This window comes from Canis lupus, chromosome 22, assembly GCF_011100685.1.
Source record: "Canis lupus familiaris isolate Mischka breed German Shepherd chromosome 22, alternate assembly UU_Cfam_GSD_1.0, whole genome shotgun sequence".
In the NCBI taxonomy this organism is placed as follows: Eukaryota; Metazoa; Chordata; class Mammalia; order Carnivora; family Canidae; genus Canis; species Canis lupus.
Window position 1 is genome coordinate 52735602 of NC_049243.1, and position 23724 is coordinate 52759325.

At 38.6% G+C, this 23724-nt stretch overlaps 1 long non-coding RNA gene and 1 pseudogene across 1 annotated transcript in view; one reads left to right on the forward strand and one right to left on the reverse strand.

Moving 5' to 3' along the window:
- LOC119865230 overlaps window positions 1-16861 on the forward strand; it is a 59036-nt gene extending 42175 nt beyond the window's left edge. Inside the window, exon 3 of the long non-coding RNA XR_005376558.1 lies at window positions 16766-16861. This is a non-coding gene — a long non-coding RNA (uncharacterized LOC119865230). The remainder of the gene's footprint in view (window positions 1-16765) is intronic.
- Window positions 3493-23657, reverse strand: LOC100688120 (annotated as a pseudogene).
- Window positions 23658-23724: the final 67 nt, after the last annotated feature.

Genomic DNA, 23724 nt, shown 5'->3' on the forward strand with positions numbered 1-23724 from the left:
ACCCCAGCGTGTTCTGATCAGATCTCTTCATACTCTTGAAAAACATCTTTTTAAACAATAAGATGCACACTGGTACAAAGGTGTGCATGAAACAACGGAGTCCACTGTTCAGCAAATCCAAAAATGTTTCCCAAACCCAGTTATTTTACTTCCCAAGGCATAAGGATAAATAGAAAGAAAAGTATGAAAACCAAATAAATACCAAATAGAATTTTCAAAAGCTGCACTGGAGTTTGCTCCATGTTGGTCCTGTTGCCACTGCATACTTTTGTGCACCCATAATATTTTTAAAGACAAACGCAGAGGGAAATATCTTCGGTAAGGAGACTGTTAGTGACCCAGTAGCTGAGGCATTTGTGATGATTCGCCACTGCCCACTCAACCCTGAACACGTTTCTGGCTGCTGATTTGGGGATGGAAGAAGGAGTGACCAGGCAAACGTTTAGCTGTATGCTCTTTGATAAATCACTAATTATTTTCACTTATTAAAAGAGTGTTGGAATAAGTGATGTCTTTATTTTGTATTTTTTAAAGCTTAGTTATTTACTTATTTATTTGAGAGAGAGAAAGAGCACATGAGCTGGGACAGGAGCAGAGAGGGAGGGAGAGGGACAGGCAGACTCTGACCACATGGGACTCAATCTCATGACCCTGAGATCATGACCTGAGCCGAAACCAAGAGTTGGATGCTTAACCGACTGAGCCACCCAGGCACCCCAAAGACATCTGAATTAAAAAAAAAACTTTTAAAAAGTAGTCTCTACACCCGATGTGGGGCTTGAACTCACAACCCCGAGATGAAGAGGCACATGTTCTTCTGACTGAGCCAGCCATGCAACCCATAAGTGATCTCTTTAGCTCTCAAATTCTCACACAGCAGCAATTTCTCATTTGATCCATATTTTTAATCAAAGAATAACCTTTACCTTTTCTCTTTATCTAGAAGTTAATTTGTCTTCTTTTCCAAGTTCTGCTTCCTTTTCTCTCTTCTATGCTTTCCCCTTTCCCCCCCTTAATTTTCTTTTCTTAGAGACAGAAAAAAAAAAAAAAAGAAAGAAAGAAACAGTAACTTCCCTTTGGTACAACCAAAGTTAAAACACAGATATGAGAGAGATTATTGTGAGCTGTGCAGATTATTGTGAGCTGTGCTGGAGCATTTAAAGAGGATATTTCTGACTCAATTGAATTTTAAACTTACCGAGGTGGGTTTTAACCTTTTATTGAGAATCTGATAAAAGCCGTTTCCACTTCTGCTCACCCTCCAACCCCCAATTTTGCATCTAGTAACAGGAAACCATCTTTCTCCCCAAACCTGCTTGGGGAGCTCAGGTTGGAAAGGCTTCACATATGCAGGAATCGAAGGAGGACTAGGGACAGCTGATTGTCCACGCACATGTCGAGTTCATTTTAAACACAACCTGCTGTTTCTTTTTTTCTCTTGCTTTTTCTACCTCCCCTCCATAACCTGCAACCCTCACGTGGGGGCAATTCACAGTTTTTCCAGGTGGCCGGTTGGAAACAGCACACATGTGCCGTCCTGTGTGCTCCTTGGAGAAGGGCCATAGCTCCTGCTGCAGGCCACTCAGCTGGGAAAGGCCTCTTGCAGATTTCAAGCTGCAGGGGAAATGCAAACCGGGCTTCTGGGCTCTGAAATTGTAATAAAATGTGGCCAGGAGTACAGCTGTGGGTAGGTCTCCCTATTTAAAACCTTTTTATTTTATGAGATATCCTAAATTGCCTGCTCTGAGTTTTATAGGATGATAAGTCAGAAATCTCAGATTCTACCTACCGTGTGGAAAAGATGGGGACAGCTCAGGTGAATGCTTGGCAGTTGTCTCTAGCACAGCAGGGATCCCTTACACAGTAGTGAGTGTTCTCAGTAGATAGTGTTTGCAAACTCTGGAGTTAGATGGGGGAAGTTGAACAGCCATCTGTTGGAGCAATACAACTGATGGAAGTGTGCATGCATGTGTGTAAAGTGCACATGTGTGACTTGTTCACCAGCCAGGCTCTATGTGCTGCTAAGGTTCATCCTTTTTCAGACTTCATCCTTTTTAAATATCCAAGTAAAAAATGAGAACTTAAGATGTTAAAATATACGCAGTATTGCTCAAACATTGGGTTCACCAGGGTGAGTTTTGGGAGGCAAAGGTCTCTTTCATAAGAACTAAATGGTTTCATCTTGCAACTTCAAAATGTCAGCAATGATCAGCATTGCTCGTATTGGATCTCCCAATGCTCAAAATAATGCAAACAGGAAAACAAAGTCATTTTTGTTGAAGGAACATCCTTGTAAATACTAGACGTTGTGAGGTTTGGGGGTATTCCTCAAGGGTTCCACAGTATAATGATTGGGAGAAGATTCTCTTTTCATTTCTCACTCTGGAGAATGGTATGATATGCATTAATTCTGCAACTTTTACTTTTTGATTTTTAGATAGGATAAGAATTCTCACATGCAGACATGTGTGAGAAGAGATCACCTATGAGGCCAAGTGCACCCGTTGTTTGGACTGCCATGGAATTCCCATAATGATGATCCTCTGGACTCTGGGCCCCTGAGGAATTTAAGCCAGTTCTTTGAGACTCCCTGCTATGTACCTGCAAGTCTGGATGGAGGGATCATTGATCTGATTGATCAGAGATCCTCATCTTGGTGACTTCCTTCAACCCCAAAATGTCAGTGCCTTATCTCTGAGCACTGCCACACTAGCAATGAAATGGGAAGTATAGATGAGTGGAAAATGAGGTTATTTTCTCCTGCTCCTGCTTTGTTCATTCTCCCAAGATGGCTTTAGATGGTAAGCCACTGTTTGTGGAGCTAGGCAGTGTGTTAGTTTCCTATTGCTGCTGTGTGACAAATGACCCCACATCTAATGAGGTCAAATGGGAAACAAATGTGGACTTTGGTAGGGAGGCACTCTATTCAAAAGGCTTATTGCAAGAGAGGTGGAATGACAATTGCAATAGGGAGAACATTCTGTCCCTGAGATCTGCAAGCAACTCCAAGGTCAGGCAGAAAAAGCCTTCTCTTTAATAAGAAGGGGTGAATAAGGCTGCGTAAAACCAGGTGTGTGTGTCTGCAGCGGGATGACAGGACAGTGGATCAGAGAATGTTGTACCCTCTGGTCAGCCTGTTCTTAAGAGAGGACTTTAAGGAGGGGCTCTGGTTGAGGCTGGGTCAACGTTCAGGGACACAGAGGAAGGAGAGAAACTTAACTGATGTTTGATTAACACGGATTTTGCTCCACTTGTCAATGTGTACAAAACAGTCCACTCAATCATCTTTGAAGCACAGAACAGAGATTTGGAGGGTTTGTGTGTGGCCTTGTCTTAGGTAAGCAAGAGGGGCATCCTTGCATCTTATCTAAGTCACTTGTGGGGAAGAAGGGTTATTTGCTATTTCCCAGAGCACAAAATAGCAATAAAATTTTGTTCAACATAGACTGTTTTTCAGGACTACAGGGCTTAGGTAAAAGCCAAAGTTTTCAGTGCCTTAACACAATGAAAATTTATTATCTTATATTCTGGAAGATGGAAGTCTTACATGGGCGTCACTGGATTAAAATCATGCTGTTGGCAGGCCTGTGTTCCCTTCTGGAGGCTCCAGGGGAGGATATATTCTCTCAAATTTTTCAGCTTCTAGAGCCTACTGCATTCCTTGGCTTGTGGCTCCTTTCAGTCTTCAAAGTCAGCAATGGCTGGTAGCGTTGTCCTCGTGTTACAGCACCTTGACATGGACCCTCCTGCCTTGCTCTTCCACCTGCATAATCTGGGATTATCTTTCAATGTTAAAGTCAGTTGATCATTGACCTTAATTCCACCTACAGCATTAATCCCCTCTTACCACATAAAGTAACAGATTCCCAGGTTCCAAGAAATAAGACTTGGACCTCATTAGGGGTTATTATTTGCTTAGCACTCTACATCTCTTGAATAATTCAGGGAATGTACAAAGAGACCTATTTTACCAAATACTACTTTTTTGAGTACTTAGAATTTTTTTGACTTAAGGCAGCAGCTCTCAGACTTCTTCAGCTTGGGTCCTTTCTACATTCTTAAAATTCTTAAGGATACCAAAGAGCTTTAGTTTACTTGGGCTATATCTATTGATACTTACTGCATTAGGAATTAAAACTGAGAAAATTTAAACACACTTATTAATTTACCTGAAGTGTACATAGCAAACTTATTGCATGTTAATATGAGTGACATTTTAATTAAAATTAAACATATTTTCTAAAATAAAATTTTAGTGAGAAAAGTGGCATTGCTTCACATTTTTGCAAATCTCTTTGGTTTGATAGAAGACAGTTGAGTCTTATATTTGATTTTTCATTCCATTTCTTGTAATATGCTGTTTTGGTTGAAGTTTATGAATAACATCCAGCCTCACACAGTTATGTAGTTTGAAAATGGGGGAGAGATGTTTCAATTATAGATAATTGTGGGTATACTTCTTTGATACTACACCAGAGTTTGACAAGCAAGACAGGTGGTAGTTTTTAAAAGGTTAATTGCAATGTGGAATATAAAAACACATCAATGAACTTTTTGTAATCTATTACTCTAATACTCAATGATCTTGCACTTTGAACAGATCTTTTACTCACATATGATGATAATTTGTGATAATTTGGAAAATATTGATTCATAGAGTTATGAAGATCTTCCAATTATCAAATTTTTAGCACGTCAAAAAAAAAAAAAACCACATTTGTTAATATCACTTCTGCTTTTACCAGAAAAAAACTTTTGAAAAGCTCACGTTGACAATATGGGTTTTCTAAATTTCTAATTTTTTCTTAAAGTTTAGATTTTATTCCTGGCAACAAATCTACCTTTTCCCCTATGTGGGGCACTTGCACTATTGGTGCAAAAGCAGCAGTGAATAAAACTGCTGGCACCTGCACATGAATCGTGGCAGTGACAGGAGACTGGACTGCCATGGCATTCTTCCCCTCTCTGCACAGTGAAGGTAAAGAAATAAAAATCAGTTTCACTTAAATAGGTTTATGATGAAAAAGCAAAAATTATAATTTTATTAAATCTCAACCGTTTAGCACAGGTTTTTAATACTATTCCTTAGTAATGAAATGACAAGTACATATTTTGACTTCTGCTTATCCGAAGTCTGATGGCATTCCCAAGGAAAGACCTTGTGCTGTTGTATGAGTTGTGAGATTTATTTTTTATTTTTTTTATTTTTTTAGTGGACTTGAAAAAATGGTAGAGAAACTATGGTGTTTTGGACTTGGGTATTTGGCAGATATTTTCTTAAAAATGAGCTAAATAGGTCAATCACTTCAAGGAGAATAACGAACAGTGAGAAAGGCAAACAATGTCTCAGCATTACTATAAAAATGGTTTGGCCATATGGACCACTGAAAGTTCTTGAGGACTTTTAGGGTTGTTGAAAATACTCTTGGAGAAGCTTATATATATATATATATATATATATATATATATATATATACACACACACAAGAGGAGATGAACAGTAGTACCTTTGCTTACATTAGTACTGCCAGGCTTATCAGATTATCTAGTTATCATATTATCTTAGCCATGAGAGAACCAGGCAGGACATATCAGGTTATGTTTAGGAAATTGTAATCAGAAAAGGTTTGGATGATGAAGGGGACCCAAGGTAGCAAGGCAGAAGGACCCAAGTTATCTGTCACCATAGAGATATTCTAGCTAGGAACCAGCCTGAAGGCCGTAGGTTCCTTGTAAAGTTGAAAGGGGTAGGGAAACTCAGGACAAGAAAGACTCATCTCTGCTCACTTTGCATGACCTACGTGGCTGAGGAGACATGTGTTTCTTCATAGGAATGGAGAGAACAAGGTCTGTCTCATAGTTTGATTGCCAGAGTTCAATGAGAGCGTGAGTATACCTTGATGGGCACAGGGTAGATGCTCAGTAATGGAAACTATTATGGATATGGCTTCATGAGCTTGCCCTGTGTCTCCTTGCACCCCAGATCATTGTGCAGACAGCACTCATTGCTATTTGGAGACCAGTGGTGTTTAGGACCAACATGTGCCAGACAAACCATTTCCTTTTTGCCCCGGGCCCTGACTCTGCATCACACCGTGGGTTTGTTCCATCCTAGCTCATGCCTCAGTATCTCTGTCCCAAGTGCCTCCTGCTCTGGGGAAATACACTTTTCAGTGCTCCTTTGAGGAGGTTCACTCCCTGGATCAAGAGCAGTGCACCCTCCTGGGCTAGCAGACCTTGGTCTTTAGCAATTAGTCAGTGGTTTGAGCAAACCAGGATCTTCTCATGTCAAGGTGATTTGTATCTTTCAGACATAAGGTCAGAGGTCCCCTTTTAGTGGACTAAACTATTGTCTATGATAGAATTTAATCCAGAAGCTATATTCTCCTCATGAGGGAAGTATTAGTCACGTTTTAGAGAATGCCAATAATGATGCCACAATTCTACTGACTATCAAAGTGCCAAGCATTGTGCGGATACTGTCTCATTTAATCTTGCTTGAGTCCCTGCCAGGGGGTTGTGATGATGCCCTTTTAACGAGAGCCTGGCATTCTGTGGTAGGGTGAACAAGTTAGGGTCGCACCTCTAGTTTTGAGGGATTTGGATTTCCATTTGAGGTCTATCTCATTTTTCCCAAAGACAAGCATGTTGCTATGATTTTTTTCATGTATCTAGTACAGTCACAATTAAAATTCAAGTTTCCTGTCATAGAGTGCATGCATCTTTGTTGGAGTAGAGGCTTCTTCACATAATTTCTGATCAGACTCAGCCAAGTTTTTAGCAGTTTAGGGAAAAATCCTCCAAACCCCGTTTCACTCACAGTGGGATGTCTGTCCATGCCTGAGTGGCTCAGCTTCATTTGTCCACTGGGTGCATCAGGAGTTGGCATCTTAAAGGTGTCTTAGAGTCACTATTGGGGCCGACTTGCTGCTGGGGTCCCAGCTCCCAGACACCATGGTTGCTCAGCTGGCTTGTCTGGAGCCAGCAGTGGTGAGGCCACAGCCAGCTCTGGGTCATAGTCTGTGCTGGCCCTTGACCAGGATTCACACCACCAGAAATGTTGGGGGGCGGGCAGGGTCATGTCCTTGGTTGGCAAGGAGAAGGATGGTATAGGCACACTGCCACTCTGTGGTGGAACTGCATTTGAAAGCATTGCTGGCAGCATTTCTGCACTGAAGCTCCTCTGAAAGTTTGGGTTTTCCTAATACAAATAACTCTTGGGGCCAGGGAGGCCTTTCTTTTTTTTTCTTTTTTGCACTTTCACTGCTGCCTGCATAGTAGCTGACAATATTGCAGTGCACCGCTGATGTCACCAGGCTTAGCTGCATGGTTGATGTGCCCTGACCAGCCTGTATTGAGGTCAAATGCTACTCACTTCAAGCAATAAATGCAACGCAACCCCAAGGGAGCTTATTTATTCCAGCAACCAGGTGTTCAGGCCTCGATACCTCTTCCTGAACCAGAAAAGTAGTGTTTTCCTACTTGTCTCTCTTCAACTAATCTGAAATTCTTCAAGCATTATCTGTAACTGCTGCGTCTTAATGCTGCCTTTCAAACTTTAATCAGCTACATGAGGCAGATGTGCTCGTCTCCTGTGAATTTCTCGTCATTTTTAAGTGCCAGTTTGTAGTTTTAATATCATCTCAAATGTCAGGGTTTTGGCATGATTCTAATTTCAGTTCCTTTCTCTCTTTCCTCCTTGTTTATAGAAATGGCATAAACCATCCCTGTTCAGTGGGGGCATTCTAAGCATTTGGTCACATGTGTCTTGGAGTTCTGAGTTCATCTGGCTCTTTGAAGACTTTTTAGCTTTTTTTTAAGCTCAAGGGAGATGACCTTATTGATGAGAGATGTTTAGTTGGTTCCTATGGGCAGGTGTTGGAAGAGCAGGATATGCTCTACTGTACAGGTTTTCATGCTTTTTGATTCCCCTGCAGTATGGAGTCATGACTATTATTAAACTGTAATTAATGAGCTGTTGGGCTTATTAAATGTTGTAGTTTTCCTGTAATTTGGCTTCCTTAATTAGTGCTTTCCTTCCCATTGTAGCATGAGTCTAGGATGGTCTGGTGGTTTTGTGATGTCTCCTGTCGTAGCCTCCTCCCATCATTTTCCTCCCATTCTTACCTTCGTGTTTTGACTTCCTTCTTACCACCTCATGGTTGCAGGATAGAGGCTCCAGCTTCATATTCATAGTCAGGCTGAGGGAAGAGGGAGAGCCAGCAGCCTGCTTCTTTCAGAGATTCTATCTGTCCTTGTTGGGGAGAGGATGGTGTCTCTGGGGGTTTCTACCTCCCTCACATGGAGCCAGAACTATCTCGTGACCCTGATCCCCACCCCTGCACTCCTGCTCATGCCAGGGAGGCTGTGAGACTATTTCCGGCAACATAGATTGCTGCCCTGAATGATTCCTAAAGACTGGGATTCTTTAGGAAACAATGGGAGAAATATTGGTGTACCATCTGCCTAAGATATCCACCCTAACTTAATCCCTTCCTGAGCCTAATGATCAATCTTTCTTTCATCTGGCCCTGTCTTTGGGTAGTTTTGGTGTTCTAGTTTCTGATATATGCTTCCCTAGACCCTCAGTGTTTTTCTCATTAACTGTATGCCATTTTGCACTCAGATTCTGTAACAAGTTGCTTGTAACTCGGTAAAAGAACCTCAGGTATCTTGATTCCATCTTTAATGCTGTGTGCATTGCCCTCGCTCTGTCCGTGGTTCTTCATTCTGGGAAAAAGACACATTCCAGGCTTGTCTCATACCCATGAGCCTCCTTGTTTTCCAGTCCATGTTTCCATATTGAATCTCAGTATCTGAATTTTTATGGGGATCTATCCCATTAGAACCGCAGCACTTCTACCACCCATTCTGAAGTCGGCTGGGTTCTTTGGATCATTGGAAAGTTATATATCCCATGGCCTATCAATGCCTCTTAGAAAGTCTCAAAAGCCTTGATCATGGTCCTCCCTAGAGACCACTAGATGAGGCACTCATCTCAGGTGTTTTCTCTATTATGTGCATGAACTCTGAGTACACTCTAACCGTAGGCCCTGAACTTAATGTATTTGAAGTGTCAGGAGGACCTGGGAGAGACTCAGATTGAGGATTTGCCCTCTAGTCATTGCTGTTATTCTGGTATGACCCTGGTCGGGGAGGGCTGATGGAATTATTTGGACAGGAAATCTGAATGACTAATTTTCTCTCCAAGTAGGATGACTGCTGGGTAGAAACTTTGGATTCTGGCTGGAGCTAGAAGGGAACCTGGACACCATTGGTCAAATGCCTGTGTTTCACAGATGAAGATGCCTTGCTGTAGGGAGAATGAGCTATTAGAAGTCAAATAGGTAATCAGGCAGGTCAAGGCTTGGAATCCAAGTGTTTTCAGCCTGGCAAGTCAGGCTTGGCCCTTGCATTATTTTTTAGGGGAAAGTCCTTGTCATTCTGCCCTGTCCCCTTCATTTAGGAGTGTTAGAACAACCAAAAAGACCGACTCGCTGAAAGAGCAGTGGGTACCTCTGAGGCACCCAGCCACCTGGTACAGACAGGTAGAACTGAAATACTTTTTGTGAAGACATTAAAGGATCTCAAGCAAATCTTATATTTTCTCTTATGTTGAGTGCCTTAGTTCCCCTCCTTCTGTGCTTAAAGAGTGTTTTGTTATGTGTTATATCGTTGCAATTGCTTTATATAATTAACTTGGAAGGAAAAAAAGATGTTGGATTTCAGAGGAAAGTCAGAAATGTGTTTAATTTACCTTAGTGACTGACTTTATTTAGTGCAAAGCCTTCCATATACAGAGAGATCAATCACATCACAGATTTTCTTAATTGCACTTTACTCTTGAGTGCAATTAAAAGCATTGGTGCTGCCCTGTTTAATGCTTATATTCTAAGACTTCATTAGCAGTTACTATGGATGGAGTCCTATGCTGGAGAAAGTGCTTTTAAAAGGTACAGAGATCTCAGTCCCACTTCCCTTTCTACACCCTTCAGATTCTGGATTAATTGGTCTCAGGTGTGTGCTGGGCATTGGAATTATTAGAAGATAATGAAGCAAATAGTAACAACAACAAGACAAACTCCCCAGATGATGCTAAAGTGCAGTCAGGGAAGAGATGCACATTTTCATGTATTTGTCAAAACATTACTTAGGTTTAAGGAATTGATTTTCATAACCATTAATATGTATTTTATTTTGCTATGTGAAATGCTGTGCATAGATTATTTGGTCTGATTTATCTGAATACAGACTTAAGTTATCCATGATAAATATAGATATTGTGCTTGGTGATATCTCTTCTACAATCATGGTTTGCTATAACTGCTTTTTAGGACAAATGAATCAGTCAGACTTTACATAGGGGAAGGTGAACTGAGAGCATAAGTAGAAAAAAGGTGGTCAGATTTCATGTGTCATTAAATGATTCCAATCATTATTTAACAAAAATAATTAGTTCTTGGCAGATAATGATAGTTTTTCCTCAATATCCATTCTCCCTTCTTCTTTAATCATAGAACATCCAAATGCTAGCTGGGAACCTAATTTCCCAGGATAAAGATGAAATTCCCTAATCTCTTTCACAGCTGGTATGGCCATATAATTAAATTCTAGCCAAAGTGATGTGCACAGAGTGGTATAGGCATCTTCCAGTGAGGATCTTTAAAGGGAAGGAGAATACATGTCTGCCCTTTCCTCTTCCCTTTTGCCTACTTCTAGCTCACGTTGCTAGAGCTGAGGCAGCCATCTTGATCAACAAGGTCTCTGCCATGCGGTGAGAATGGCCGAGATCCCACTGATTGTGGAGCCCTCATACTTTATCTACCTGAGAAAGAATAAATTATTTCTTGCTTCAGCCACTGTTATTTTGTGTTTTCTATTTCCTTAAACTCAAACCAAATTCACTGCTCATTCTGAATTATAATTGGATGTGTCACTATTGATTAGGAGAGAAGCATAGTGAACAGAGAGTCTGATGATGTCTGTAACCGTATTCTGAAAATATTAGGGACTGTGAAAGCCCTAAGGTGCTGCTGATACTTTTTCAGAGTATGGATCTATTGATCCTTCATCCATTCTCTGGTCCGTTTCAATTCTATTTTGGCTTCTCTAGTTGTCTTAATATTTCCCCTTTCCATTTTGATGAGTTCTAATCAAAGTTGGCAAAACCAAGAGGCAGAAGAGGTGATAAAACCTGCTAGCTCAAGTAGGTGAAATTGCTTCTTGAAGGCCTTGGATACTACTTCCTCAAAGGGCCACACCTGTCATACTGGTTCTAAGCACAGTGTCTCAAGAATAAAATAACTAATTGAATGGATTAGTACTGAAGATTAACACATTCTTTTTCTTTTTTTTTGGTATATTTTTTTTAATTGGAGTTCAATTTGCCAACATATAGCATAACACTCAGTGCTCATCCCGACAAGTGTCCCTCTCAGTCCCTGTCACCCAGTCACCCCCACGCCCCACCCACCTCCCTTTCCACTATCCCTTGTTCGTTTCCCAGAGTTAGGTGTCTCTCATGTTCTGTCACCCTCACTGATATTTCCCACTCATTTTCATTTGGGGAATATAAAAAATAGTGAAAGAAAATAAAGGGGAAAGGAGAGAAAACAAATTATTTTTCAAACTAGATCCAGCATGCAAGTTCCTGAATGGGAATAAATACTGAGATTTTGGTCAGTGACATCAATGATTGCACAGTGGCTTTGATAAATTAAGAGCTGTGTATTAAAACCAAAAGTACCTATGTAGGGACCAACATCAAACTCAGCTAAAGGAGGGACACCTGAGTGGCTCAGTGGTTGAGCATCTGCCTTTGACTCAAGGCGTGGTCTCAGTCTGGGGCGGAGTCCGGCATCAGGCTCCCTGCGAGGAGCCTGCTTCTCCCTCTGCCTATGTCTCTACCTCTTTCTGGGTCTCTCATGAATAAATAAATAAAATCTAAAAAAAAAAAAAAAAACTCAGATAAAGGATATTGAAATTACCTTGCAACTCTATGGCCTTGCACCTCTATCATGGTCAAATGATAATGCATCATTAGGTCAGAACCAGCTACTCACTGTCACTGCACAGAAATCAAATGGCTGTGATGTGGGCATGGAGACACTGCCAGTGAGAGAGAGGTCTCTCATGCCATTTGGGTAGGTATTCAAGGTATTTGCCCTGCTCACCCCCACCAGTCATCACGGAGCTTAGTACATATCATATGCTCAATTGTATAGAAACACTAGATAAACTAATGGATTAGAGAAAATGTTAGTCTCAGAGTTTAGAAAAAGGTTGAAATCAACAGTGTCCGACAAGAACAAAAAATACATTAAGGGTTAAGAAGAACAGGAAATTGAAAGGTTTCCCAGTTTGGAGAAAGGAAGTTTAAGACAGGATAATGGTTTCAAAGCATCTATTGATAGCAAGACCTGAGCAAAATACTATGAGTTAAGATGCATTGAAGACTTCTTGGCTTACACAGAATAAGGTAAATAGGAAGACTGAATATGGTGGAAAAAAAAAATAAGAAAAGGATTTTAGTATGGATTGATTCTTGAAACTTAAAGTGATTAATCAAATCATTTTAACAACAAATGATTCATAGTATTTTGATTGACTCAAACATGTGGCTGAGGTAAACAGTTTATCACGGAGACTAGAGGACAGTAGAAACAATTTCCCTGAGTTCACTAGCTATGTTTAGCTCAGTGTTACAAATACATGGGAAACTGCAAAATTCTTCTAATTTTTAGGTACTGAAAGTCAGACTAATGATTAATTAGATTGGGAATTTGTCTCTGTAGTAAAAGATGATCTTGACAATAGAGGGAAATAATGGAGTTTCTATTCTAAGAAACATTCTCCCCAAAGCAATCTTGCCTTTACTGGGACTGGGTAAGCAAATTTTGAAGGTATTCCCTTTAGATTCCTAAAGAATAGTGAACTCGTGAAAATGAAGAAATCTCAGTTTTAAACCCTCAAATAAGGAAGAGATAAGGGTAATAAGATTGATGAAATGCAAACCCATCAACGGCACCTTCAATTTGATTTTACTGAAGGGAAGGGAAGGTTTTCTTTCCTGTGTCTACTACCCAGGATTACTACTAATTCTACTACTAGTACCAGAGTTACTACTAATAATTCTTCCACAGGTGATGTCTTTTCTCCCCACAAGGTTCCTGACAGAAATATACACAGAAGGGACTATAGCAAAGGAAATCAAAGTATCACTGCATTGCTAGCTGGGTTTGGGGTGAAAAATTCAATGAAGAGAACTCTCTGGTAACCTAGATTGGAGCACAGAGAGAAGCAAAACCACCTTATTTTCTTCTGCATCCAAGTGACAATCTAGATATGACTTTTCTTGTCAACCATATATAGAGAACAAAATACATTGAGTCAATTACGTAAGTTCATATATATTTGACAGCTGATTTGGGGGCCACAATTTAGTTAGACTGCCACTCAGATCCTCTGCAAACTTTTGCCCCTAAATTTTATTTCCCTATATAATTGAAGACTATATATAATGACAACAAACTGATTTGTTTTTCAAAAGAGGCTGCCTTCAGCTCAGGGCGTGATCCTGGAGTCTCGTGATCAAGTCCCGCATCAGGCTCCCTGCATGGAGCCTGCTTCTCCCTCTGCCTGCTTCTTTGCCTCTATCTCTCTGTATCTCTCATGAATAAATAAATAGAATCTTAGAAAAAAAAAAAAAGATGTGAATTGATGAGTAGCTATCTGGTGAATTTGTTTCACCTGAACAACTGAATGGACGACAACACCTTAGCACTTTTCTTTCCTTTTAAACCCAGATGATAGAAATCTTTCTCAGATCTAACTAAGCAAAGTCATAGACACTACTCTCTCCCTTCTTTTTTTATAAAAATTCAAACTGTATAAGTCTTTCTCAGCTCCTATTATACATTACCCACATTGTCAGGCTATATGCAGAAACTTTCTTTCATAGATATTTCAAACTTATATGTTAAATATCACTTGAAAGACTTGCTTTCCTCATTGAAGAGTCTAAATTGTAGAATTTTCAAGTATGTTCTAAGCCACCAATTATTCCCATTCTTTACATCTTTTTAAAAGATCTTTAAAAAATGTATTTAGTTATGTGAGACACACACAGAGAGGCAGACATAGGCAGAGGGAGAAGCAGGCTCCCTGTGGAGAGCTTGATGCAGGACTCGATCTCAGGACCCCGGGATCATGACCTGAGCCAAAGGGAGATGCCCAACCACTGAGCCACCCAGGTGTCCCCCACTCTTTACATCTTAATATAGTTTTAGAATAAGCTGGACAATTTTCTTCAGAGTCTACTTTACTAAAACATAAAAATATACCATCAAGCTTTATTAAAGATACAGAGATTTGGGGAATCCCTGGGTGGCTCAGTGGTTTAGTGCCTGTCCTTGGCCCAGGGTGTGATCCTGGAGTCCTGGGATCAAGTTCCACATCAGGCTCCCTTTTTTTTTTTTTTTTCAAAATGCATCATTTTATTTTCCTCATGAGGCAGTCATACACTATAAACTTTAAGCACGTGACAGTCACATGATTTCTTCAGTAAGCCCAAGGACTTCCATGAATTTTCCTGGAGCTTACCGCCAGAGTAGTCAAATATTAAAGCTTTCTCCACAGCCACACGTTCCTTTGATGTTTGGGTTATTGAAAATAAACTCACTGGATAATTTATCTTCAACATAGTCCATTTCTGTTCCTAAAAGTGTTAGCTGTGCTTTCTTTTCGATGAACACTCTGACTCTATCTTGAACAACTTCTTCATCAGAATCTCCTTTTGTCTTTGTATATTCTAGAGTATAGGAAAGGCCATTACAACCCCTGGTTCGGACACCAACTTTGAGACCTACGTGTTCAGGCTTATCTTTAAGTAGCTGTTTTATCTTGTTTACTGCTGAAGGGGTCAGGGTGAGGGTGGCCCCGGTGGGCTGCAGCTTCCCCTTGCTCACAGCCCGGACAGTGGCCTGGACTAACGAAGCAACATCCTCGCTTCTTCCTCTGTCTGTGCCTCTGCCTCTCTCTCTCTCTCTCTCTGTGTCTCTCATGAATAAATAAATAAAACCTTTTAAAGAAATAAAGATACAGAGATTTAAGATTCATTAAAATTCATGGCACCTGGGTGGCTCTGTCAGCTAAGCATCTGTCTGCCTTCAGCTCAGGTTATGATCCTGAGATCCTGGGACTGAGTCCCACATCAGGCTTCCTGCTCACTGGGGAGTCTACTTCTCCCTCTCCCTCTGCCTGCCCCTCCCCTTGCTTGTACTCTCTCTCTGTCAAATAAATAAATAAATAAATAAATAAAATCTTAAAAAAATAAAATTCATAGTAGGCCATCAATAGCCTTAAAAATGGTTTAGGTGCATATTGCTCCCCTGTACTTAGACAATAATTGTGGGAATTTGAATGGTGACATTGTCATGTCAATGGAATCATAACTGGAAGTCTGTTAGAGATGATCTAGTTCAAGCTCTCATTCTATTTGTATATTAATTAAAAGTAATATTTATATTATTACGTCATATTATAAAAGATTTAAGAAGCACAGAAAAGCATACAGAAGAAAACACCACAGAAGTCTCACTCCTCTGAGATGCATAAGTATTTTTCATATTTTTTTCTATATCTCTCCCTTTACCCTCTGCTCACCTCCACATTTCCAAATCACAACCTGGAAAATTATTACACTTTCATTGGCAATGACGTGTTTTATCACATCTCTACCAATACAACTGGCATCATATTTGCAAATTTAATAGGTATGAGTAGTATTTCACAAGTGAACAAATATTTCTTTAATTATTGTTCATGATGTAATTACCCTGCCCAAGTGTTTAGCCAATGTAATCTTCTCATGAATTTCTGGTTTTGTCTGTTCTCTAGCTGTCTATTGGGATCTTAGTATTTTTGTAACTAAATTTGTGATTTATCATATATGTTGCATGTATTTTGCTAAACTTGAAAACATCTTAGTTGATGGTGTATTTTGTTGTATTGGCAATCGTGTCATCTTTCATTGTTTTTCTTTGGGTAATACTACTTAGCAATTCTCAATTTGTATTTTTTCACATTTTTGTATTCTTAAAAATTATCTTGTTCACTTCCAAACTTAAGAGTTTAATTGAAATTATGTTTAACCTATATATCGAGGTGCAAGAAATTAATGTCCTCTGTCTACTCATCTAGCAACATGGACACTTCTGATGATTTCTTCAGATTTTCTTTTATATTGTTCAAAATATGTAGGAAGAAAAAGATACTTTGTCAACAAAGCATCTAGAGAAAATGTCAACAGTTTTAAATGCTTTTATAAAAACTACAAATTTTAGGGGTCCTTGGGTGGTGCAGTCAGTTAAGCATCCGACTCTTGGTTTTGGCTCAGTGCATGACCTCAAGGTCATGAAATTGAACCCTACACTGGGCAGGCTCCTTGCTCAGTGTGGAGTTTGACATTCTTCCTTTCCCTCTGGCCCTCCCCACCTTTCTCTCTCTCTCTTTCTCCCCCTCACGCTCCCTAAAATAAATAAATAAATCTTAAGAAAAACCTACAAAATTCACTGCAAAGTTATTATTGGTATATTGAAAAAAATGATTTTTTGTGTATTTATTGTATGTATATCCACTTTGCTGAACTTTGTGTGCATTAGGAGAGGTTTTTCAGCTTATTTATGTAGATTTTCTAGATTTACAGCTACATTAGTCATTAATATTGACAATATGTCTCTTCCTAATTGTTGTCATCTGTTTTTAGGTTCATAGGAGCATCCAGAACAATGCTACAAAAGAGTGATGATTATACCCTTTCTTTAATTAGGTTGACTCTCATCGATGTGAGAATGGTAATGGCTTTTGGCATGAAACTGTTACTGTATCTCATGTTTTTAATTCTTAGATTTGCTAAAGCTTATAAAATCAAGAATAATGACTAAATTTTAGTAAATATTTTTTTAACCCCAAATCGAGGCAATCACAAGGTTTCCCACATTTGAGGTTTTTTTCCCCCCACATTTGAGTTAATAACATATTTCAATGCTAAAACCTTTATTGAAGCATCTAGGCATTTTTTCTTGATTTTAGTGAATTATAAATTTGCGAGTATTTCAGTTAGGACTTTCATGTATATGTACAGAAATGTATGAGGCTGATCTCTAGTTTCTGTTTTGTCATTATCAAACTTTGATGATTGGATTATAGTGGATTCATAAGATAAATTGCTCAGCTTATTTTCCTCCCTAGATATTGAAAGGGCATATAAAGGTGTAGAATGATCTAGCAGGTTAAAGGTTGAAGTAATTTGCAATGTGTCCAAGACATAATTGGAAGTGGTCTTTTCCCCATGCATTCATTGTTTATAGGTATATTTTCTTTTTCCTTAAATTGATTTTGGTTATTTTATGTTTTTTAAAGATTTATTTATTTGAGAGACAGAATGAGAGAGAGAGGGAGCACAAGCAGGAAGGGGAGGTAGAGCAGGGAGCCTGATGTACTCCATCCCAAGACCCTGGAATCATGACCTGAGCTGAAGGCGGATGCTTACCTGACTAAGCCACCCAGGTGGCCCCATTTTGGCTATTTTATATTGCTCCAGGGCAGCTTCCATTTCTTTGAAATATATCAAATAATTAACATGGAATTACACAAAGTATTCCATATTAAAAGTTACTTTAACTTTTTCTTTACTAATTTTGATTTTTTTCTTAATTTGGTATTTCTGTTAATTTATTCTCTAAGAAGCAATCTCTGTATTAATATATATTAATATTAATTTTTCCTGAACTTATTTTTTTAATTCTTTTCTGTTCACAAATGCATTATAGTCTGGTTAACGTAATTTTAATATTTTTAGTAACCATTTAAATTATATTAATTTTTATTTAAAAATATAACATCCTAAACTTTTAAATATTTTATAGCCTTCTCTTAATTTTATTTTATAATGTTTCTCTTTTTTTGTTTGTTGTTAAATATTTGAATAGTTTTTTAATCATGAGAGTTTTTGTATTACATGAAAAAATTAATTTATAACATCATAGATTTAGTATATGTGCTGCCGAAGTGAGCACAACATCATAGTTTTACAATCAGATAATCTGGATCCTATAATTCCTGACTTTATAACTATGTGATAGATGTTTTTTGGCCAAGTTTATGATCAGTTGCCAAATTCCTATTGATGAATTTTTTAAAAGATTTTAAAATTTATTTTAGAGAGAGAGCACGCACAGAAGCCGGGGGAGGGGCAGAGGCAGAGGGAAAGAGAATCCGGACACCTCACACCCGAGCCTGCCTCAGGGCTAGATCTCACAACCCTGAGATCATGACCTGAGCTGAAACCAAGAGTCAGATATTCAACTGGGTGAGCCACTTAGGTGCCCCTAATATAACATTTTTAAGTCACTAGTAAACTGATCTGCTTGATAAGTCTTTTTTTTCTGCTTCTCCTTTTTACATTCTTGTTTATCTTGTAGAACTGTTGAAATGTTAAATGAATTAATGGCATGGTTCCTGGCATATCATAAGGTCTCAGGAAACATATAGAGGGGATAATGTATAGGAGTGGGTCACCATTAACTCTGAAGTCCAGCTCTCTGAGTTAAAATACTGGCTCTAATGTTATTTTGTCACTGAATGAATTATTACATTTTTCTAATCTTCAATTTCATTCCCTAAAAAATGGGAAAAATATTAGAATTACTTTATAGAATAGTTGTAAGGAATAATGAGAAAAAAAAGCAAGTATGTATAGCACCTGGCATAGTGTGAATTAAATAAACATTAGGTATTTTTATTCTTTGCAGATTCTTGAATTTTCTTTTTTTGTTCTGTAGTAATTTGGAAAACAGGTGTGCATCCTGTTCTTAATGTCAGTAATGATTATCTTTTAAGTTTTTTTCAAAACACAATCTAATCTAAATTTTTCTAATTGTCAATGAACAGCAATGGTAATAACTTCTTACTCTGACCTATGTAAAGTTAAACTCAGCATGCTTTCAAAAAACTTTTTACATTTTTTACCATTTTATTAACAAATCTGAAATTTATTGATACCTATTATTAATAGTAGGCTATATGTTTTTTATATTTTGCTTTATTTTGTGAAAGATAGTTTTAAAATTTTATATTAATTTTATCTCATTTACCAAAAACATCCTTAATATGTAATTGTTCAATTTTTTTCAGTGTTCATTCTCAGATTTTCTTTATGCTGTCCTGAATATTTTTGGCCCTTTAATTTTTATTAAATTCTTGATCATCTGTAATATATGTTTTTAGGCAATCTATATGAAAGCTATTCTTTTTCAGTTTCCTAGCATATTTGAAAAAATCTTTCCTTCCATTTGTAAATAAAATGAGCTAGTTTGATGTAGGAAATTCTCTGATTTCTTATCCAATTCTATAGACCTGGATCCATTTTCTTCTGGAATCTAGTCTGATGGAGGAGACATATGAGGCTAATATGGTGTTTCTTCTTTTGCTAAAAACCAGGAATTTTGTTCTGGATCTTTGAAATTTAACACTCTTGTCAAGTTTTATATTCTCTTCCTGGAATTAAGTAAATCCTTTTGATCTACAGAAGTAGTTAGTTTTTTCAACTCAGGGAATTTCTTCTTAATTTCTATAAAAAATAATATATTTTAGTTTCTTTGGCTCCCTTCACCACTTTCCCTCAGTTGTATCACTACTCCTAATCTTTTTACTTTTTTCCTTTGTATTCTAGGTAACTTTAGTTTTTCCTTATGTAGGAGCTAAATATATATAGATTCTTCTCTTTAAAGATGGCTGTCTTTGGATTTCAATTCTGCCTTTGCAGTTTTAGGGAAGGTCTTTTCTTATCTCAGATTAAATCTCAGCCTTTGTCTTCTTCTTGTGTTATCTTGGTCTCTTTTTAGGGCAGCCTATTCTATATGATTATTTTTTCAATGGAGTCTGATTTTTTGCTTATCTCTGAGGATAAGGAAAATATGTTTTAAAAATCTTCCTTTAATTAAAGCAAATAGTTTTCAGAGATATGATTCCCTAAAGTCTTTAAGACTTTATGCCATAGAATAATCATTCTTAGGGAAAATGAGGACTTATTGTGTCTTCATCTAGACTTAGGAGGCTTTGGTCTAGTTTTAGTTTTTGCCAACAGATAGAATAAAAAGTCTTCCTTTAACTGTGCTCAGTGTCATCTTAGATGCCTTGTTGGAAACTGATCTCAGACCAAAACCAGTCTGGTATCTTGAAAGCAGAAATTATCCAGTAAAATTCTCCTAGACTTGGATAGTCTCTTCTCCTACCTTGCAGCTTAAGTGCTTTGCCTGCAGGATTGAGAAACTCTATCTCCAGATCTCCTGTGGCCATCCACAGTTCTTTTCTAATCAGAAACATTTATATGAAAAATTAGAATCTTCTATCATATTTGGACACCAGAGTTTCCCATTTCTGCCTTTATGTATATATACCAAAATGTAATAAATTTGAGAGGTTGAATATAGAAAAAGAAAATGGCTAAACCATTTATAAAAGGAGATTTGTAGTGACCAGCCCAAGAAAGCAACCCATTATCCAGAGTATGCAGCCAGGGAAGCCAACATACTACCTGTAAGTCAAACCTAACAGAAGTTCCACCACTATCTCTAGCAACCATACAATAACCCTTGTAACAATTGGCCCCAAATGACTGGGACTTAATTAATAACTGACAGCTTCCCTAATTTTTTTTCAAGATTTATTTATTCATGAGAGACATAGAGAGAGGCAGAGACACAGGCAGACGGGGAAGCAGGCTCCCTTCAGGAAGCTTGATGTGGGACTCGATTATGGGACCCCAGGATCATGCCCTGAGTGGAAGGCAGACACTCAACCACTGAGCCACCTAGGTGTCCTAGCTTCCCTAATTTTTTAACTCATTTCCAACTTGGGACTAATTAGAGAAAGCCAAATGTGGGCCCTAGCCAAACCAATAGGTCATTCCAGTTCTAATTAGCCTGCCTCCAGCCTCCCAGGCCAATTAGCACACCTTTGGAGCCTTCCCCTTTCCTCTGTGAAGCCCTCCCATCCTCTGTCTGCCTTTGAGTCTCTGCCAAACCCAGGTGATGGTGGCTCCCCCTCTTGCTATAGCAAGCTCTCAATAAGTAGCCTTTGCCTATTCTCATCTGATGGTCTTTATTAATTCCCAAAATGATACTGTCTTCTTGGACATATGTTTTTGAAGTTCTAGGTCTTAAGTGAATATACTTGTATGTGTGTATGGGATATGGTGGTATGGTGGTGGCCACTTGGGGGGATATAACTTTTACAGTTTATAGAAATAGGTTGTGTGCATGGTAGGGTGAGGCAAGGTGAGTGGGAACGGATCTATCATCTATCTATCTATCTATCTATCTATCTATCTATCTATCTATCTATCATCTATCTATCTATCCATATCTATCGATCTATGATTTTACAGATCCTCTAAATCCAAGCAGGCACTGGGATAGTAGGTATAAGATTTGGCATTTCTCTACCACTGTCTAAGCAGGAATACTGTTCTGTTTCAGAGAACAACACATATGTAGGCCAGCAGTTTTGTTGATGAGTCTATCTGTATCCATTTTCTATATATTAGAAGTTCCTCCCAAGTCCATCAATGACTTGCCACTAGCCTTAATTTCCTGGAAGTATTGCACATTAAAAATTTTCCTGTGTCTTTATAATTTTTTCAGTGAGGGTAATTTGGCAAAGACCAGGAATTGCTCTATAAATGCCAACTTAACCTGGAAATGAAGCTCAATCTACCCATTTTAAAGATGTAGAAACAGGTTTGGATCTCTTGATTTGTCCACTATATTCTCTGATCTAGGTTTTCACTTATTTTTTCATAGCTCATTAGAATCCTTAGCCAACTCTTTGGAATGAATTTAGAAAAAGTCACTCCTCCGCATAAATAGCTGTATAATCTTGGATGAGTTACTTAATCTTCTTAAGCCTCAATTTTGATAATAGGATTGTCAAGGCATTGAATATGTCAGGAACCATTTTAGATACTTTTAAATGCATCATTATGTATTATTGTTAATCCTCTCAAAAAAAAAAACCTTATGAGGCAGAAACTGCTAGCACCCTAATTTACAGATGAACAAAGGTTCTATTTGCTCAAGATCAAATATCTAGTGAGTGGTAGAGCCAGGAAGTCTTAATCATGACTCACTCTTTAACCACAACATAATTTTTTAACCTACAGTTTCTTCTGGTGCTAAAACATAGCTACACTTAAATTTAAATGATGTTATGGAATGAGGCCAGGTAGGTACAAATAAAAGGTGCCTTACCATATACTGGGCTCCCCAGAATTGAGAGTGTTCAAGATTTCAGTAATCCTGTAGGGCAAAGTGTCCATGATGTGGGATGTAGGGCAGCAACATAGCCTCATAGAACCATTTAGGGGTACAGCTTTAAATGGTGGCATGACTTTGAGATATATTTAGTTCTGCAATTTCCTTAGTAATGCTTCATTCCAAAACAACTCTATGGTTTGATACATTTCCAACCACTCTGCGGAAGAATGTGGTAGGTCTGGGAGTTTGAGATTTCATCAAATCCAGCATGGACAATCGTAGGGGTAAGATAGGCTTAAGAAGCAATTTATACTTTCCAAGCCAAGATTCCAAGCCCTGGAATCTTGCAACTTTCTGGAGTTTTGGAATGTAGTGAAGAGAGCCTTATGGGACCATCTGTGTAGTGTTTAGAGGCCATAGCAAAGTGGCATAATTTGAAACAATTCCTCAGTGAGTTTTATTATTCCTTTGATTTCCCTGCCAGTGCTTAGGGAATTCCCCATCTTCTGAGTGTTTGTAGAAGAGAGTCAGCCTCCTACTGTAGAAGGAAAAATGCCAGACACATACCTCCCTATTTCCTTTTGTAGCTATAAGTACTGAATCATGACTTCATTGTGGAGAGTTAGGACCACAGAGGCTCCATTTTTGTGTATAGAGGTTGGAGCAAGATTAGGTATCCAAATGGCAGCAGATTGCATATTCACCCCTTGGCAGGGACCACTTCTCCTGGTTACTGAACCAGAGGATGTAAGTGATCACTCACTCAAAGATCTGCCACCACATGCTGCACTTCAGAGTCTGCATCACATGTGTGGTCTAGCTGGAGCTTCATCCCAAATTTAGAGTTCATCTTTTGCTTTTCCTGGTCAGCCCTGATTCACTCTTTTTAGGCATTGCTTTTAGTTCATGACTGTAATCCTTTGTCTGAAGCCCTCTCTGTTGTCCCCTATTTCATAGGTACCTCTTGAATTTCTTTCTTGGTTCTTGTTTTCAACTGTGAATCTAGACAGCTACGTAAATAGGAATTGTTTAACCAGTAACGTTTCTTAGATTTCATTCAGATACTTATTGCTTCAGACTTTTCATTCGTCACTTACTTTCCATGCCCAGATCTTCCAAGCATGGGTTGTTTTTGTCCATCCTGCAGGAGACAGGCTGATATGGAGGGAGTTTACTTAAAATTATGTGCAGATTTCAGAACTAGAAAAGCCTCAGTAACAGTATGGACCCATTACCCCCAAGGCTGGGTTTCCTGACCTCAGCGATGCCCTCCAAGAGTGTTGCCATGAGGACCAGACACAGGTATATACAGGAAGATGCTCAGTCCAGTGCTGAGCACACAGACCCTTCTAGAATGTTTGCTCTTGGAATGCAGAATGTGGGAGGTAGAGGTATTGTTCTTACTTTG